At 46.1% G+C, this 21,090-nt stretch overlaps 1 protein-coding gene across 20 annotated transcripts in view; it reads right to left on the minus strand.

Annotated features, from left to right (window-relative positions):
• The window catches only part of map2 (microtubule-associated protein 2), a 95,527-nt gene extending 75,064 nt beyond the window's left edge, over positions 1 to 20,463 (minus strand). For 6 of the 20 annotated variants that reach the window (XM_035393638.1, XM_035393639.1, XM_035393645.1 and 3 more), the window contains exon 1: positions 20,031 to 20,461. The gene's annotated coding sequence lies outside the window, so the exon portion shown is untranslated. Of the gene's footprint in view, positions 1 to 20,030 lie in introns of all 20 variants that reach the window. The other 14 variants (XM_035393650.1, XM_035393655.1, XM_035393644.1 and 11 more) reach the window with 8 other exon arrangements.
• Positions 20,464 to 21,090: the final 627 nt, after the last annotated feature.

Genomic DNA, 21,090 nt, shown 5'->3' on the forward strand with positions numbered 1-21,090 from the left:
GAGTGGAGGGTCAGAAGGAGAAGGCTTTGTTTAAGCTCTGACCAAATGAGATAACATGATCAACAGTGATACAAGGAGGCACAGAGAGACCTGAAGGGCATAACATAAGACCCGCTGTCATTCCAATAGTCCAGGGTCCTCCAGCATCCCAGCATGCACTTTTCCTGAAAGAGGTGATCTAATGTGGCAATGTGGAATTCAACTTAAACACTGTCAGGTTTCCAAGCTTCAGGACAATACAACTAATAATTAGCCCCTATTTTTTTTTTTTTCAGGCCAAACCTAATGGCTGCTTCAAATTCAGAAATAGCCACCGTTGATGCATGCATGCACTAAAACAAAATTGTAGGATCATAACAATAAGGAATGCTTTTTAAAAAATATTCAAGTCAAACAGGCCTACTTAAATCACTGTTTACTTCACAGAAGATAGCATTCAAGTGGAAACAAATTGAATTACATGACAATGTGAATATTACACGATGCAGCATCAAAAGCATATTAAAAAAGTGGCAATGTAGTGATTTATGTTTGCAATATAAGATGTATCTTTAAACAATCTAATCTGCTCCACCATATTGATATATTTTTACATTCCATATTTCTATATTTAGATTTACACTAGAGCTGTAATAACGTCAGTCTTTACTTCAGTAAAAGCCTGAAGCGTTTCAGTGGTGCTTACACTTAGCAAAGCAGAACGACAGGACCTTGAAATAAACTTAAAAGTCCTGTGTTTTTCCCCCTTCTTATTTGGCTTGGACGATGGCCACATGCCATTTGAAACAGGGGCCCCTGTTCTGTGCCCGGGGCCGCAGGATTGGTCACACGCTCCGGTCTGCCTTCTTACCCGGCAGCCTTCAAAACTGGGGGAACTCTGGACCGGTTCCGGTCATGTGACATGAGTCTGACCCAACCAATCAACCATCTGCTCGGCAAGCCAGGAAGTGTGACCCTGACCTCTCTCCGCGGAGAGGCGGCTCCGGGCCCCTCCCCCCACACTCCCCCGGGGCAGTATGAGGGAGGGGGTGAGTTTCTGTGACATCACAGGGGTCAGAGCCACATCGCCCCTCTTCCCACCCGAGACGCAGAGAGGTAATTAAGAGGCACGGGCCCCTCTCCAGAGAGCGGCTGCTTTTAGCCCAGGCCATTTGGAGCAGGAAGAGGGGAACAAGGACCCCCTTCAGCCCGGCCTGGCACCCCCGGAGCTCGAACAGACCTTCTGTTCACTGGGGAGTGCGGCTCCTCTCAGCTCCCGCTCCGCCGCCATTCACCACAGGGGGCGAGACCGCTAGCACCAGACACCAGCGCGGACAGCGAAAGGTCTCGCCTACACAGCGTCTGAACACAGCCAGGTTTGCACGCTGCGTGCTAGCGACACGTGAGTGACAGTCGCAGCTACCAGCCCTGACAGAAACAGGTAGCGCAGAATGGATGTTAGAACCACTTATCAGCACAAACGCTAATGCTAATGAACAGTGTGACCGAGGAGCACTGCTGACGAGGTAGTTGGTGGAGAGGCGATGACCGCGCAAGTAGGAAGACATGCAAAAGCTCAGTAAAATGGCACCCGCACGCACCAGTGCCATTTTATCCATAGATTAAAAAAACACTCAGGCTCCTGAAAATTTATCTGTAACAGTAACCTGAAAATGACTACTCAGTTCTAAGGAACTGAAGTAATTGCTTATGAGGACACATTTAGCAATACAAAAAATGAAGACTTGCAGATCTTCTCTTTGATAAACATGTACATTGTCAATGAAAACACAAAACACCTTTCTTTGGTACAGGCTCATAAACACATATAGTCCATGTGAAACAGGAAAGAGTATGACTCATTCTGTAAAAGGTGAACATGTATGTGTCTGTGCATAGGCCCATAACACCAGCCTGTTACTGCTGCTGAGGAGAATATGAACAAAGCCAGAGAAAGAGATAAAAAGAGAGACAGCCTGACAGGTAACAAGAGAGAAATGGGGGAGGGGCAGACATGCGTAGAGAGAGAAAAAGGGAGATAGAGAGAACAGGACAGAGGGAGGAAGGGTAGACAAGAGAATACTTTTGTGAGTGACAGATGCACACCCACAGAAGGTAAAAACATGGATGAGAGGGATAATTACAACAAAATGGGCGAGGGTCAAAGGTCAGGTTTTCAGAGTGACCCGAGGGACCTGACTGGCAGGAAAGTGGGACAGCGGGGTGCCGTGGTAACGGTGTGGCTGCTCCCTTCAGCTAATCCTGTCTCTGCTGATTCCAGTCCCAGTGTTCTTGCAGACAGCAGTAATCCAAACGCCACAGCGGTCACCGTGATCCATAATCCAGTAACATCCCACCATCTCACTATCCCGCCCATGTTGGATAAGGCAAAGCAGACGGATTTCAGGGCTGAAAAGCGCTTAGCGGGGCTTTCCCACGACTTTCCCGTGGCAAAAACGTGCCGTTTTTCACACCAGTGCATAATGTGGCACAATTTACTCAGCATCACACGACTTGTTTATCGCACCACACACACGTCGCTGGAATGTTGAGATTCTCGCCCTTCATCTGACACGTATATACACAGGATGTCAAGGATAAACAAAAACAAGAATATGCACTAGTGATAAAGAACTGTGTATTCTTTAATGAGCATTTCTGTACAAGGCTAAAAAAAAAGCTCTTACAGCATAGCGAGCCTGTTTCATAACCTGGCTGTCACAACAACAACAACAAAAACTACTGTATGAACTGAAATGACAGTCAAGTGGAAGAGAGAAGCAATGTTCTGTTCTCTTGCTAAGTTGGCCCTTGGCCAGGAAGTTTCTGAGATCAGAGGGCAGGGGGCCAATATGGTCATAAGGCGGAATTACAGAGGAAGAATCTGGAAGTCATTGCTCCAAGTATCTTAACACAAATGCTAAAACAGAAACATGCTTTCTCACGTCAATTACCAAGTGTTGATTTCCCAACTCAGAGAGTGCCAATGCTCTGAAATAAAACGGATTGATGCACGGAACATGAAGAAGTGAACTGAAACTTTATTAAACTTGTGGAAAGATTAAATTGGAACAATGTATCTTTGTTAAAATAAACTAACGAACAGATAAATAAATACTTCCAAAGACGAGTGGAGTAAGGGAATGAGATCGATTAAGCGAGCCAAAAATGAGTCATGATTAGGCAGCCCAGGAGCTGTGCTGATTTTTAATGGAATCGTGGGAGTGGGTCTCTATTTGGCAGGCCACATGAAGAACGCTGAGTCATTGGTTTCTCCTGCACCTGCTAAATCCAGACCCAGGAGAATGGATGACAGAAACAAGCATCCTGAAGCCAAAGTAAATGGAAAAACATGGAACACAAAGTCGCAACACTTCCAAAATGATGCTTGCACAGAGCAGTTTAGGCCACTATTTGACCCGTGTATCTGTGTATTTAGAAGGTGTGGTTCGTGATTTGGAGGGAGATTCAAATGTCCTAACTCATGCTCTGATTGGCTTGTCATACATTTCAGTGCCAGTGGAAAAAACAGAGTTATGTTCTTTTCACAGCATGATTCGGCAGCTATCTGCTGCGAGGCAAAATGGAGCAGACGCCAGTTTTTTTCTCGTTTCTCCAACAACTCATCGGTGATCCCTGCAATGATGCGGTCAATTTTCCACAAAAGCATTAACACACCGTGCGGTTTGCATTTTTTGTTTTTTCCCCCACTGAGGCATGTCATGTGTTTCGCCAATACAGCGGTCTTCCATTTCCTGTAGTTTGAGGCACGGCAAGAAACCTTACAGTCGACAGGAGGCCCCAGAATGCTACACAACTCTGAAATCACACAAACCTTCTCAGAATGATGTACACACACACAAGGTTCTCTGGCTCAATGTCTGACCAGCGCCCCCGAGGAATCTGTCCCAGGCGTTTTATCACAGCTTTCTTTCAGAGGGAAGTCACAGCTTTTGTTTATGTGCATGTGTGGGCAGCAAGCAAAAAGAGCACTGTTCAATTACCCTCTGCCTAGTTAATAATCCCGCCCCTGTTCCGCCACATACCACATATGTTTAAAGACATCAGTCTCAAGACCCAAGTGAGCTCATGTCTCCAATGAAGTAGGATTTTAAATGCCCTCATCTTTGTGTTTGCTCAAGCCGGTTTTCCTCTCATGGAGTGACCCCATAACTCAGCAGGTGGCTTCTGGCTTTCTTCACCGTTGAGGAAATGGCAGAAATAGATCTGAGAGAGGCCGTGTGACAGTGGCACCACCATTCAGACCTGGCTCAGGATGTGAACCCATAACGAGGTGTGTTACAAATGACTTCCTCCTCTTAGATTGGGGGGGGGGCATCTGAGTAAAGTAGCGTTAAGGACCCAACTAAAACATGAACACAAGGGGCCGGTGCGAGCTCAAAAAAATCCAAACTTATGCAACAAGAGACTATGAAAATAGTTCACAGTTGAAATCGGAATTGTTTAAAGAACTGATATTCATCCAGCCCCGTGGACCGTTTTTATGGAACCACTCAGAACATCACTGACTGTAATAGCTGGTATTGTCTACATAGCATTAGCTGTTAATGTGTCCAAAAATTCAAAGCCATTGAGGTTAATGAAGAGTGGGTTCCCTTTACACTGATGAATATAATGTGTGCATTTGTGCAGATCACAGTACAGTAGCTGTGGGCGGCGAATGAAGCTGCAAAAGCACTGTTTCCATGGCCACGGGAAATGGAGTCAGTCTCCATGGTTACAAGCAACGTTCACTCTGAATATCCCTCTGACAGACCACAGCCAATGCAAGCTTGAAGTACACATACCACCACCCCCCCAGCCAAGTCCCTGATCTCTTGTTCACAATGTCAGATAGCTGCTAGAATCAACACTGGTCTAACGTCACAACCAAAGCCTCTAAGGTAGGAAGTGGAAGATGCAAAGCTCAAAACAACCTGTTCCTGGACCTCTACATCCCTCTGTTCCTCCCCATGGCATCGCTTGGAAAAACAGTACAACAAGCCCAAACTCTTTACCCTGCAGCAGAGAAACCAGGACTCAGAGCACACTCAAACTGACTGCTTGGTCTGTTTCTACACCATGAGGGAAGTGGAGTATGGTTCTCAGCTTAGTCGTAATGGCCTTCAGAGTCTGTGCAACAGCAGATCCACCATACTGGAACAGGAAGCTGCAGTCATCTGTGAAGACACAGATTCTGGCCACAGATCCATTCAAAACAGGTGAGTCTGATGAACAGCAAGAGGTAGAAGAGGCACAGCAAAGCATCCTGGGAAGTGTCACCAATGACCCTCTCACCCTAGTGGCGCCTCTTAGCATGGCCTATCATTCAGCCAGGGAAAGCTCCCAGGGACACGTACCCGAGAGAGAAAGATCGATTCCCATCCCCGATGTAGCACGGCATCCTCAGAACCATGAACTGTCCAGCTCTGTGATGACGGACATTCAGCAGTCCAAAAGTGTCACCTGTGAGAGACCTACAAACTTCAGCTACTAGGCACAATGGCAGTCCTATCAAGAAGTGCCTTTCTGTACTTATCCATTCCTGTAGCAACACAGATCAGGATGGGGTGAGGACAAGCACCCTTGATGAAAAGCACATTGGCTTAGCTCAACATTCCATCTGAAATAACAGCAATACGGGTATACTCTGCTGCAGTGGGTGCAAGACGGCACCAACATGTCACACAGTCTCAGTATACGCATGCATCCATAACCACCCTGCCCAATAATAAAGCGCCAACCAGGAAAACTTCTGTACGAAATCCCAGAAAAAGTAGAATGAATTTCCTCAGAGCTTTAAAGAAAAGAGTTTAAGCTTTTGAACTAGTGGTCAGACACTATAACAATGTCTAAAAAAGTGTAAAAGAGGTGGGGAGGGCAAGGTTTCCATTCCTGCAAAAAAGCAAGAAAGCAAGACTCTTGGTCTTAGGGCAGGAAGTATCAAAGGCAGCAGTTTTCTGTGGTAAACTCAGAGGGATGTAGCCTTCTCTGACAGTTTAAAACTATCACAGAGCAGCCAAGGAGTCCAAGGCCTTCATCTTCTACTCAAAGTAATGCAGTGTTGTCAGTCAGCTGAGAATATGTCAGCTGGACCACAGCCCTGCAGGAGCTCAGGCACAATCACAGGAGAGAAGGGTAACGAGAAAAAACAGGGAGTAGGAGGTTCTTACTAAATCTGGGATGCTATTGGAGATGGACAACATCTTAACCCTAAGACGTCCCTTTTAAAAATGTTGAGGAACAGACAGGGTAAGATTTGATCTATATCCAGTGAATTCATTGCCTAGATAGGAATGCAGATAAAAGATTTTTTTTAATCTCCCTTCAAGATCACTTCCTGTCCACATCTTGCAATTTGAGTTGTTTGCTTCAGTGTGTGACGTCTATGATAGGGCTATGTGAATTAGTCTCTGCTCACTTCTTATTCCTACCTTATTTCTGTCAGTAATGGATGAACTTTCATGTCTCTGGAGAGGCTGCCCAATCCCTGCAATTGGTGGATGGCAAGTTGCCATGGAGACCATACAATCAAAGCAAGGACCGTGCACTGAAGGGTATGAAAAAGAGTCTCTCTCTCTCTTTCTCTCTCTCTCTCTCTCTCATCTACATTATCAAACAGATCACACACACACACACACACCCATAAATGGCATAGCTGTGTTTGTAAGGTTGGCTTCAGTATGCACGATCGGCAGCAGGAATGCAGAGGATCCTGGCAGTACAAAATATGTCTTTCAAGCCCCGCCACAAGCTGCCACACCCTGCATCAAAAGAGGGTGGACAAATACATCCACTTTGGTCAGCATCAGCAAGATTACTCCAGAAGCACTAATAAGTAAGAACGATCAAACTGATGCACTCCCTGGCTGGCAGAAGCTGGAATGAGGTGGGGGGGGGCTAAGCAGTGAGGGCCTTCGGAGCAGCAAGGACTGCGTGTCGAGGGGATGTATCCATCAGGTCATCCTAAGAGCTGGGGGTGGTGGGGTGTGGGGTTCCTCAAAGAGTACCAGGTCCCGTAATCCCCAGGGTCTTTTGGAGCAGATGGCTAGAAATTAGCATCTAAATGAACAGCGAACGAGTCCTTCCACAGCAAAAAAGGCACCACCTCTCTAAGACCCACTCCCACCCCATAAACACACACACAGTCCTACTCCAGAGTAATCAAGTAATTCCCCTCTCTAAACCCCTCGGTATGGGCAGCGGCTCAGAAGAGAGCAACTGGCCCATTCCCACTGGGTCCTATTGACCGAAGAGGAATAGACTGCGTCTGCTTCATGGAGACATCGTTGGGGCTCCTGCGGACACCATGTGAACAATGCCAGTGTGCAGGATCATCTTTAAATGGCCCTCTGTTTCCTAAAAACAGCAAGGGCCAACTTAACGAGCCTCTCAGCTTCTGTACAGCTGCAGCCGTCCCTCCCCCGCAACACTTGAATGAGCGTCTGCGCCAAGACAAACCCGGTCAAACAAAGGGGCTCTTGCCCACACCAGGGCCTCTGTTCACTCCTTTATCCTCCTTCTTAAAAAAATGAAATAGCCGTTTTAACAGGAGAGTGAACAGTTAACAGCTATAAAAAGAGAGTTACCTGCTGGGTAACTGTTCGCTCTAAAGACTGTGTCCCTCTATCCTCGTTAAAAAAAAAATGAAATGACATTTTTAAAAAATGCATTCTCAGGGCTTTTTTTCTCCCATAGTTTAATTTTGATCTGTAAACACTGACATTAAAACTCACGACTCAAATTTAATAGCAGGTTGCCATGGCAATAACATGGCGAACTTCCGTGGGTGTTGAAAGCCTGTCCTCGGCCAGCGTGCAGGTACAGAAAGGAGAGGATGTCGTCAGTCCCTGCCAGTTAACCAGGTAACCCTGAGCAATCAGGCCAGCGGAGGCTGCCCTGCCCTCGGCTCTTCGCAGGCGGATTGCGGTTGGCAGCGTGCTCGCGGTCATGACTGCGGTAGCAGGCACATCGGCGGTGCGTGGTGGCGTAGTTTCCCGAGGTTTCCTGCTCCACGGGAGGCCCAGAGGGCAGCCGAGCCGCACGAAGTCTGGCTGTGCAGAATGGCACTCTGAGAACTACCGCCCACAATTAATCACTGAGCTACTGTGACACAATTAATACAGTGCATTTGAAAATAAGAACGTAACATTCAACACAAACACACGAAAGCAAACAGGTCACATCGGGTGGTCAGGGTCAGATACGCTGACCCCAGCAACCACAATCTTGCGCAAAAAGAGATTAAGCTGACCCAGGGTCAATGGTCAGAGCCATTATGCAGTGACAGCTTCTGAAGAAGTAAACACTGAACAGAGGACAGCAAAGAAATGTGTCCATGCCTGTAGATGTTCTTGCGAGATTTCAGGCCCAGGAAAAACCTTCCTGAGAAGGGTACAGTGTAGATGCAAGGCATGACTGGGCTCCTATGGTCCTGGGTTGGTTTATCCAAATTGGTCCCAATTGGCCAAAGATCTTTGTGCCATTCAGAGTGTGTGTGGATTTTTGTGTATATGAGTGCGTGACATCTCAATCAGGAACAGGTAGGGAGTGTGTGATGTGTGATGATGATACTGTATGAGATGATACTGTATGAGACCAACAGAAATGATGGAGTTTTGGAGTCATGATGCTGGTGCTGACAGGTTGTAGATACATGGGAACAACGGTACAGGGAGCATATATGTGCAACCAGTGAGACTATGGGCACAGGACCTGGTCTCCCTGTCAGGTTGCTTATAGGTTATCCTTTACTTTAAGGGAAGGCTGCAATTGATCTGACCAACCATACAATCTGACTCTGACCACAGTCTGACAGCAGCAATATGTCAATAAGAACCAATCTGCTTCACATAAATTCAAGAACCCTTTAAGAGTTAATTCATTCACCGAAAAAGAAGACCTCCAATGCTGCTCGCTGTTCTGATGGCACCGACTGCTACGGCTGTTACAGCTGCTACTGCCCTGACTACACCGACTGCTACAGCTGCTACAGCTGCTACTGCCCTGACTGCACCAACTGCTACAGCTGCTACTGCCCTGAGTGCACCAACTGCTACAGCTGCTACTGCCCTGACTGCACCGACTGCTACAGCTGCTACTGCCCTGACTGCACCGACTGCTACAGCTGCTACTACCCTGAGTGCACCAACTGCTACAGCTGCTACTGCCCTGACTGCACCGACTGCTACAGCTACTACTACCCTGAGTGCACCAACTGCTACAGCTGCTACTGCCCTGACTGCACCAACTGCTACAGATGCTACTACCCTGAGTGCACCGACTGCTACAGCTGCTACTGCCCTGACTGCACCAACTGCTACAGATGCTACTACCCTGAGTGCACCGACTGCTACAGCTGCTACTACCCTGACTGCACCGACTGCTACAGCTGCTACTACCCTGACTGCACCGACTGCTCTAATTGTATAGATTGCTCTGCCGTGGCTGCTCTGACTGCAGCAGCTGCCCTGGCTATTCTGGCTACTGTAGCTGCTCTAGCTGCTGTTCTTGCTATGATTTACTGCAGATTTCCGCGCTCCCCTCCGCTCCAGGCCACATGTGGCTGCGCTCGTACTCGTTGCATAAACACGGCCCTCGCCCTCACGCCACTTCCCCAAGGGCGCCAACATGAGACTCCCGAGGCAGAGAAAGCCAGCGACTGGCCAGCATGCCTCATCGCCCTTACACAAAATATATGCCTCTGCTTTCTTTTCCACCCAGCACATTTAAAAGCCCCCTCTACACTGCGTCCCCATCATGCTCCATCCCCCTCAGGGTGATCCGATTGCTTAGACCCACAGTGGTCTAGGAAAGAACAGCCCACCCCTCCACCTCTCCACCCCTAGTCTCAAACCCTTACAGGACCAACTGCCCAGAATTCACATGGACTAACACCACCACCCTGCCCGTCCTGGCCTCCGCTCACTAGCCAAGGAGGAACATGAAAGGAGAAGGGCCTGGTTAAACAGCGAGCAGAGTGGAGGGCAGGAATGAAGCAGAGCTCCTCCCTCAGTGTGATTAAAACCACACAGACCAGCTCCCTGCTCCTCCACACGTGTCTGACTCCAGCTCCTCTGACACGCCTCTTCCTCACATCTGCGGATGAGGCAAGACAGTGAAATCTCCCACTGAGAGAGGCTGCTCTGATCTCAGCTACTGTAGTCCTGCTCCCTGGCAGCGGCTCTGCGCTAAGATTTATATGAAAATCTTCATCCAGACAGAGAATGCAGACGTGGTGCTGTCTGTCCGTCTGTCCGTCCTGCCCCGTTTTCAGGGGCGTTAACAATGCCCATGTCTCAGCACGGCTTCTCCTGTGATCCACGTGGGGCGTGACCCCTTCTGTGATCCCCCTTTCCTCCCCCCACAGGAAGGTAGAACACAGCTTTAAAGCCCCAGCCCGGTTCTGTAATTATACGCTCTCTTGCAGAGATGGCAGGCCGGCCTACGCATTCCCTGCACCAGCGCTGCGTGTATACCGCCCGCGCCCCCCCCCCTCCCGCCCCCCCGTCAAAAGCCTAGAGCCACCTCCTCCCACCCCCGCACTTCTCTCGTCCCTACAGCCAGATGGATAAAAGAGCATCTCCTGTGCAGAAGAGAGAGGGATGGAAGGTGGAGGTGGAAATGGGACTAAGTGCTGAATTTCAAGTGTGTGAGTCACTGCCCCCCCCCCCCTCCCAAAGCCAGCCCACGCTCCTGCTCCTCTTCACTTCACTTCCTGTCTCTCTCCTCTCTCCTCTGCTCTCACTGGTACACCCTTCAATGGAGCAAAATTCCGCCATCAGAACACCCCCTTCCCTCCAATTCTGAATATTAACGGCTTGCTTCAGATGGCTCAGTCAGACACTTAAAAGGCAGAATAACTTGTTATTTTAAATATTTTTGACAGGTTTCATTTACAATAATCGATCAACATAAAGAACAAAAATTTTTCATTCTATCAATGAGGTCCCATGTTTAATCTCCATTATTAACACCGTCACGAATTGATAGTGACTTTGGGTAAAGCATGATATAGTGCTGACGCTACAATATGGATACTTTGGACTTAAAGCCACTCAGTCTTCGCACATAATGAAAAGGCACACTCAGCAGCTGATTTTTGCTTGGTCTCATCCCTGACGCTCATTAAAAGCGTTGTCGTCAAAAGGCACTGACATTTCCGATCCCCACTTAAACAGAGTCAATTGACCGCGCAGAGAATGGTGAATTGGTGAGTATTGATCGACGAATTAGGATTCCATCATTACGGGATTAGTCTAAATCAACTGGAGCCACCATCGGTCTGGTAGGCATAGGACAAAACACGCACTAAACAACGGCCCAGAATCAAACCAATGGCATTTAACTTTAAATTCAACTTTGAATTTGAGCAGACATAAGAATTCATTAGCTACTGTTAAGGACACAGCGCTTTGTGGTTAGATTCTTAATTGGACTCTTCCACAGGGTTAAGGGAAACTGTGATGATCGAGACCAACTGGTCGCAGTAAGTTCCCACCTTTTCACCAGAAGACCTTAGGAGGAGCACTGAAGGCTGCAATCAGAGGCAGCCTGGAGGCACAGCTCTACCTGCAATGGCACCATTGTGCCATACGTGAACACTCAACAACACGACTGTTCACTGATACAAGGCGGCTCAACGACAAGACTGATCACTAGGACAAGGCTGCCCAGACACACATTGCTGTGTGCTGCAGTCCAGCTGCTGGAGCTGTAACAGATGAGCTATCTCCAGCTTGCACACGTTAATGTCAGACTGAGGTCACAGGTTACGTTCCCTGCTTCGCAAGACCATTGGCCACTGGTGTGCATCAGAGCAGACACCACCCAGCAGGAACTGTCACAGCGTTTGTGTAGCACCATGCGGAAGCTATTAATTTAAGCCAAGACTCCATTCAATCCATTTCCCTTTTCAACACCAAATATACAACAGGACTATCGCAAAAGCTATGCCTGATCAGAAAGACGGGAGGGAGAAGGGAACAAAAATTTCCATGGGTTTCCTTTGCCCAATTAGCAGCATGCTACCCAGCATGGTTAGCATGTGGGTAGCATGCAGCTAAACCTCATCTTTAGCGGTTTTAATTTGTGACATTGTTTTCAACACTCAAACCAACAAGAAAAAACACGCTTGTATAAATGGTTCAAAAAAGGCTTGTAGAAATGCAGCTCTTAAAACCCTAAATTAATTATTTTGTCTTTGAGGCCGACAAGGTTCCAGAGACAGACAGCAAGCCCCTGAACACACATGCTTGCTTAGCCTGTGTTTTGAAGTCTGTGAATGACAATGGGTACAGTAAAAGCCAGGGACATTTTGGGCCGCTCCCCTGGGGTCGCTGTGAGGGACTGGTTAATTACTGACCCCATTTCATCCATTGCGTTGTTGTGGCCATGGTTTCTGCCATAAGGCACTGTAAAAGACGGATTTCACGAGTTTCCATTTTTGAATTCCTCAGTCCTCCGCAGCACAATTACTCCACTATCTCATGACGTCATGTCATCAGGCAGCCCTCGTATCCGGGGGTAGAGGGGTGTTTGTCACCGCTGATGGCCTGCTAATCGTGTTATTTCCCCTTCAGCAAGGCAGTTATGCTTTAAAAGATTTTTATAACAGCATTGCTTCTAACAATGAAGCTTTGTTTTGATCACATAATGGGCTATTTCTGTATGTACTGTACAATGGTATTTACCAAGTCCTATTGCATGTGCCATGTGCTGGACAGGAATCGTGCTGGACAGGAGTAGGAGTGCCTGCTGTATACATACATGTAAATTCAGAGTTTGCCTAAGGGCAGCTGTGAAGTGGCAAGCTATGGCATAGCCTACACTTGGCCTGCTAAAAATATGACTACACAATGCCAATAACTAATTAACTATATAAATACACAAAAACAACTATACATTAAGAAATTTTAGCTGTGGCTGGAAAATTTGTCTGCTGTAAACCATTCAGTAGGTAAACTTTTTATTAAACCAACCACAGTGGCTGGGTGCCACAGTCTGAGGTTTTATGGATTTTGCTCTGATACTTGCTGAGGCTCTCGTGAATTCAGTGGTGCAGTGCCTCCACTATTAATATCTAGGGAAAACCATGTTCATGAAAACCTCATCTCAGTGAGTGTGTTGAGGCCAATGAGACACTACCAACCCCCCCCCCAGGTGTGAACACACTATTGCCAATAACCTGAACTACAGCATCTGTCAGAGCAGAGTCACCTTCCTGTGAGACCCCAAGCCATGTTTGCTTTTCACAGGGGGAGAGGACAGAGATTGCATTCCTTGACAACAGGGGCTAATATTGACTGGTGCAGACATCCAGCAGCCTTTTCTGATGATGAATCAAACTCAGATACTTGGTTTTATTTGTTTTGTTGTTTTTTAACAGCAAAAACCAGACTGAAAGATGTGGATTGACCAGGTGAAGATAAGCTTCTGAATAAGTCTGCAAACTCCGCCCGGAGGGGAAAGAAAAACCTTGCTGTTCACTATTTTTATTTGTTTAAGGCAGAACTCAACATCCAAAATCCGATCAGCTGGTGGAAAAAGAGAATACGAGGAGCTCTGCGCCATTTCCTATCCACATCTGGAAGCTGTCAACACGTCTGCTCTGCAAACCACCGTGTGTTACTCGCAAAGCTGAGGACGCAGCAGCGCCGGGGGCAACGTTCCTAGCAGTCTCCCCTCGCCACAGGCCGGGGTCGGCCTGACAACCAAACACAACAGGCCGGGGCGTGGTGCCCACATGACCCACAAGCGAGGCCACACCCCGATGTCCAGGCAGGACATGGCGAGACTCGCGGGAGCAGGGAGAGTGGCCGAGCAGCCTCAGCGGGTTAAACGCCGCTCTTCCACGTGTCCTCCCGCCGTGGAGGTGCCCCGCCCTGTCAGTGGGGCATGACAGAAGGGGAGGAGCCAGAGGCCTCGAGGAGGAAGAGCAAAACGGTACGTGCTGCCACGCCTTACGGCTGGGTGAGTAGGCATGCCGCTCCTCGTGAAAAGTTACGGCTCCTGGTGTTCCTCTTGTGAGCATTTAATCACGTCCACGCTGTGGTGCCAGCGACTGGGATGGCACAGGGCACAGAACATGGGGCAAAAGGCACTGGAAGTGTGCCGTTTCCAGATTAGGGACGCAGCTCTGACAGGTTACATAAACCTGCGGACAGGTTTCCCATTCCCTAAGACAGGAGGCCGAGTGCCCCTGCTTAAACCCATCAGCTCTGAGGCCATCCAACCCATGTCTGTCCAGATGGCACAGCACTGTGCACCAATAGGATTTAAGTGTTAAGAAATTCCCTGACGCAAGACTAAACACTCACTCACAAATAAGGGGCACAACTGGGTGGACTGAACCTTCCGGAAACTTGTAGCTCAGTGTTAAATCCTTTCGGTTTAATCCATTTTATGTCTGGAAAAGAAACCAGGAAGAAAACGGAAGTGGCAGAACGCAGCAGCTGAGTGCGTGGGTTCGGCAGACTGCGTTCCTAATTTAGGCTGCGTGCCTCACGGGAGCCACTGGAGAGGCCGCACTCGGCTGGCTCTGTAGCAACAGCCTACTTCATGAGAGAGGGCGGGAAGTCCAAATGCCAGCATCAGTCTAGTCACATCCTTCACCCGCTGTAGTCATATCCCTTACCTGCTGTAGTCACATCCTGCACCTGCTGTAGTCAAATCCTTCACCAGCTAGTCACATCCTTCACTAGCCATAGTCACATCCTTCACCAGCTAGTCACATCATTCACCCACTGTAGTCACATCCTTCAGACACTGTAGTCGCATTCTTCAGCTGCTGTAGTCACATTCTTCACCTGCTGTAGTCACATCCTTCACCCGCTATAGTCACATCCTTCACCTGCTGTAGTCATATCCTTCAATCATGGCAATGGAGTGAAGTGAATTAGAGAAATCATTACATTCAAGCATGTATTCCTTTTCTCTGTATTTACCGAGCTAACTGTGGAGGCAGCACCCTTGCAGTTGTAAGTGCCGATTCTCTCTTTTGTCGGTTTGAAGTATGATTAAAAGCCTCATGTCTTCAGAGGTGGGGTTTCATCCTGAGCGCTGGCATTAAAAGCAGCCAAAGAACTCAGGCGCGGCCCATCCATAATCCTTAATCGCTGCGGCAACCGCGAACACTGCCTCGACAACCCGAGTGAGAGCATAAGCTAACCGAGCTGGCTGATATTTTGACCTGTGTGGCACACCCCACCCACTGACAGCATGCTATGTAATCCAGCCACTTGGACAGTCCCCTGAGGGTAGGCAGATTGCAGTTTGGGGCATGAGGGCAAGAGGGTGTCTATGCCGAAGTCTGTAGTCCAGCAGGGGCCAATCAACACAGGAAAGAAGAAGAAAGTAATTAACTATGGCTGGACAAACCAGATGCCACATAACCTGTCACAAACCTGTAATGGGTGGAGTCACAATGTGCCGTCAATCCTTAACAAGCAATCAGATACTCCCTGTCCCTAGAAACTATGCCAAGAACAACATGTGAACAACCAATTCTGAAACTATCTCCACCCATTCGTAAAACGGTTTCACTGATCTAGGATCAGTGCAATTAGACAGTACCATTTCTCTACATGTGTTCCAGGTTCACTTCCATCCCTCATACGTGATGGATTCCTAATATAAATCACAACTCCCCACTTATTAAGCTAAGAGATTTAGGAATGGGTCTGTCAGCAGTCCTTGTGCAGTCATACGGCCTACATATGCAGAGAGTGAACTGGTGTTTAAATGTCAGAAGCATGTTACATCCAAATATTCTTCAATGCTACATGTTTCAGCAGATAATAAAAATATCATCACGCCAGTGGGACAAAAGTATTTTTGGGGAACCCAGAAAGAAATGGCAGCTCACATCTGACATAATTATAGGGAATTTCCTTTGAAATCAGTTAATTGCTTTATCTGACAGCATAACACTCCTTCTGCACATTTTAGGAGGAGATTGTGTCATTTTAATTTCATCAGTCTATCACTAATTCATCATCAGCTGGAGATAGTTGGACAGCTGAGACATATTCATACATAATGTAACATCATCCCATCGCCGCCTGGTGACTGATACCTCACAAGCCAGTTCTGGCGCCTGTATGTGGTCATATTACATGTAATATGCTAAACAGTTTATCACAAATACATTCCAATAATTTAAACTGTACTCCTATATCGGTAAATACATAGTAATATTATAAGTATAGAACCTACCTCTAGATTAGAGTGCTAGAGTTGCCCTGGGCTAGAAAAGCAAGCAACATGTGAGCCAATGTGAATATTGTCTCTCTACCGACAGGAAGATCAAATAATTGGCCATGGTAAGGACTGCTCTATCGATGGCTACAGTAGCACTGGATGACCGATAGACTGATGAGTGTGGTGTGAGGTCAGGTCACTCCTGAGGGGGTTGCGTGAGACAGATTATCTTCCCGGACGAAGAAGATTCTGTAAGCCGTCTGAAGAGTGTAATCACACGTCTGAGAAGCGTCACTTCCTATTAAGGGCATTTGGCCTGTATAAAAAACAAGCGCACGTATGCACACACAAACCCACACACATGTTACACGCACACACACACACACACACACACACACACGAGAGCAGTAATCAGAGAATCTTCGCTACATTACACGCAGACTGTTTACTGGACAGGAAGTGGAAAGCTTGTTGTCAGCAGGCAGTGAACAGTGAGGTCATTGTGTTGGGTCCACACTCCTGCCCCCGGTCCTCCTCCAATCAAAGACCTGTGATTCTCTCACTCACAGCTTCCGACTCCAACACACGTCCGTGCACACTGCCGGGATGAACAGTAGCCTAGACTTAGCTCGCAGACGCTCCAAAATGCATGCATCAATTTTTATTGAGGCAAATGTTTATTGTCTGCAGTGACAGCCACTTTAGAAATTCCACCATCACTCTATTTTTCACCAAAAGAAATGAAATCTCCTCTCAAAGCAAAATAAATCCAAAAGATATAGAAAAAAAATCCAGAACACTGTCATTTTTAAATGAGGAATTCTGAATAGAGAAAGCATTACTGCAGCCCCAGCAGTGTGACAGCACGCTTAATGGAAGGTGATGTTCGGGAAAGCGTTTCACATTCCGAGCGTTTCTTCGTAAAGCTGCGCAGAGATTCTGTTTCGCCGGCCCGGAACGCCGAGAGCTCCAGAGCGTTCCCCGCACCGCCGCGATTGAGGTCGCTCCGATTACGACCCGCGTGCGACTACGGCAACCTCAATCGATGCTGATGTAATCGCGTCTCCCACAAGAGGATCCGGGAACTTGATACCAACTTCCACGGTTTTCCTAAGGCACTCTGTCAAAACTCATTTGGCAGTAGGACGACACTGGGCGCTTTCGCAGCAGCTGCGAGTACTGAACAAGATCCATTATGAGGCTAGGCTGGCAACCTGACAGCTTTCACAGTTCAATCCACCACGTCTGTTTCCCCCCCCATGCTACATAACACTCTACACATGCATAAATATCACTGGATGCATGTCAAATGAATTACGCCTGCCTAGCATGTTACTGTATGATGGGGAGATTCCTCGGCCATATCTAAAAATCAACAGATGGAGCGTGCGAACTGGCTGTGAGCAAAGGGACAAGAAGACGTGTGCATCGATAAACTTAGTCTAGTCTTAGAAAGTTTACAAACATACCAGCGTAAGACATTCTGTATACAGGTTCTCAAAAAGAAAGCCTTTTTTTACAGGGGGAATTTTACAATTGTTTTCCAGTGCAGACTTTTCACACTCTCTGGAAAGTAGGAGAGAGGCAGATATAGCAGATCAAAGACCACATATCCTAGATGTCGTGTATACAACATAGTTTCATGGAAAGGGGTTTTTTATGATTCATCAAGCAGGGACCTGACAAGCCCCAAAGCAAGCTTTCTCGGTGTTTCCTCTGAACACAATGCTTCCAAGAGAATCTCTTTCCAAAGGACCTGATGTGCTGTGATTCTGTTATTCGTGTACAGTAGGATACTATTTCAGATTCAATGGGTCCTTTCTGTTTTAATGAGAGATTCTCCATACTGCCTTAACTCAAGTTGACTTGGGAGTGTTCACAATTACAAAAATCTATGTTAATTGTGTGTGTGCACAGACCTTTTGAGGGTAAGGTGCTCAAAGTGAGAAAAGGCCACACAAACCTAAAAAAAAGGTTTTACAACACCCAGTTACTGTATCGAATAGATTTTACCAAAATGAATGAATGAAAATGAATGAAGAATAAGTAAGAATAATAATACTTTTTTTTAATCAAATCAAATCATTAGTATATGATAAAAATCACCCAACAATAACCTGCCATTGTTATCGTAGCCTATAATACAATAGATAAATAGTTAATAGTAGTGTTAATAAAACTATATGGCATGGTATAGCAGGTACCAAATACAATAAATTGATTAGAGAGCTCCAAACTGGTTCCCTGGTTATCATCTTAGCTTGAGATGCACATTATAGTAATACAATAATGCGGGCTGTAACAAGGTTTTGTGTATAGCAAGACATACCTCTTCCTCTTGTAAATCTAGGCTTTCTTGATTTAAAAACTGCTTCATCCGTGCTTGTGCTCGCGTGCGCGCGCCTAAAGAACTCTCCAATCTTAATCAAAATGAAAGACAACTCTTAGCGTAGAAATTAGTCAGCCCCTCCCACTGATGTCGGGAGTGAAGTCCAAACACTACCGCACGCCGCTCCGACAGGAAAGGATACGCTTCCATATGACACCTTACCGACTATACGGTCCATGACAAATGCATTATATTTTTGCAAGCAACAAGGAGACCCAACTGATTTTTTTTTTTTTTTTAAACGTCTGTCTTTCACGAGAGTGTTTAACCATTAAAACTATACTGCGCACAAGGCACGTTTGGCGGTATGTGAACAATCCACTGCTTTTTTGCCTCAGGCAAATATCTGTCTGCGATTGTCAATGAATTCATGAAAGAACCTCTAGGAAACGACTACACGCTTGAACTGGCTTATGAATATAATGCATAATCTAATATCAACGAACCTGCTCCGAAAAAAAATAGCTTTCAGTTTGTCTAGGGAAATAGATTGATGACAGATCAGTCTATAGAATATCTGATCTGCGAATTGGATTGAACTGAATCTTTTCAGACCTGATTCTAGGTTTTTTTCTTCTACATATATTTGGTAACAGTGGTGACTGCTGGAATGTATAAAAGGTATAAGCTTTTTCAATTTAGAGATCTTTAAATGCGCTTGTAGAGTACTTGATTTCAGCCTGAATACTAAATTCCTGTCTGATGGTTTAAAATAATGAAGACAACTGGCCCTCGTACTCGAAAATACAGCACGTTGCCATGCGAACCGTTCTACTGAAGGCATTAGGTAAATAAGGATTCTTCCGTCATGCAGAACGTTTATACACTGACTGAACAGTTAAACAACCTGGGCAAGGATGGAACGAGCAAACACAGGCCAGCGTTTCAGCATCATTTCTGCTGGACCTGAACAATGTGCACCAGTGTAGCCGCTTTACCACAGCCACTGCTAGGCGCGCGCTTCATACTCCTTGCGCACCTCGTCTCTTTCAGCTGCTTCCAGCACTCAACACAGTTTGCCAGGCAACCTAATTAAATATCACATTCCCAGTTCATCAAACCACTATCCGGACGTTGTTTTCACTTTCAACTGTCATTTTTTTAAAAAGTGGGTATATAACATATAAATCATGTTCTGTAATGAACGCAAAAATGTGTAACTGGCTGATAAAAGCTATAAACAAGCGTTCTGCAATATGTGGTATCCCATACTAAAGGGAAGTTAGGATATATAAGCATAATAATGTGTCTCGGTGCAAAGAAACGGTCACAATTCCATTCAATTGTAGACAAACAATGTGTCCTTTATCTAAGACGCAATATCTCGGATTAGTGAACCGAGATGTGATGCACAATCCATAAGAAACTTTACTACAAACAAATACATTGATTGTGGTAAATAATAAGATGTAAAAGAAGTTATGGTGTGCTTTTTAAAAATAAAAATGTAATTTAAACATACCTGTTCGATGTAACTGGTCCGCTGCAAAACTACCTCTCGGGGCTCAGTGACAATCTGTACAATATTGAGCTTTCTTAACCCCTCCCATCAACATCAATCTACCGTAAATACCGTATTGGACGAACCAAAATTATTAAATGTATCACAAACGCAGAACGATTTATGCGTGTTTTAACAGATATTTGTTGAAAAAAATCTGTTTAACTACAGTCCATTGCTACAAGTAAATCCAGTTAAAACAACTATACACGACTTCGTCGCATCAATTATCTGCTTGTTCAACAAGCCACAAGTAGCTATAAAAACAAACAAAAAACGTGAATAAAACGTATATTTATTTAAAAACAAAAACCCTGGACTTAATCGATTAACGGGTTTGCCATTTTCACGTGGTATTTCTTGTGCTGTGAGCTACACTGTACAGCAAAATCTCTCAAACTTGTTTAACTCGGCTTTGGAAAGCAAACTCGATGAGACCTCCAATCATCTGCTTTGTTTTAAGGTGCATACGGTAGCCCAGCTGGTGCCGCGTACCTTTTGTTAAACCTAATGAAATGGAGAAATGGACGCCCTAATGGACTACTTGGCAGATTAGAAACTGTAGTGCCCAGGGCTATAACCAGCTGTGCAACCCCTACGGGTGGTTTCATTGGTTTCTGGATAAGTCATAGGCTACTTAAAAAAATATATCTCATTCCTTAACTCTGCATCCAGAAAAGGATCGCTCTTGCATGTAGGTAATAATTTACTCAACGCTTCTCAGTACATAGGTTAAACAGCCTCTTCCATAAAACCAAGCATAATTTTATTCCAATTTTACTTCAGAATTTAAAAAGCTGCGGTACCTAAACATGTTTATCCATGAGCGGCTTTGGTAGGTAATCTTATAGAAATTCTAAACCCATTATGTCAACAAAGTGTTTGGTTTGGCTCCATGGAGTTTTAACAGACTGTCAGGGTTTCCTCAGTGTCTGTCCATCTGTTATCGTATCTCAAAGCCTTACTCCTTCCCCTCGTACGTACTGGGCAGAGAGGCCCCTGAAGACATTTTGTAAAGTTT

This window comes from Anguilla anguilla, chromosome 15 (assembly GCF_013347855.1).
Source record: "Anguilla anguilla isolate fAngAng1 chromosome 15, fAngAng1.pri, whole genome shotgun sequence".
Taxonomy (NCBI): domain Eukaryota; kingdom Metazoa; phylum Chordata; class Actinopteri; order Anguilliformes; family Anguillidae; genus Anguilla; species Anguilla anguilla.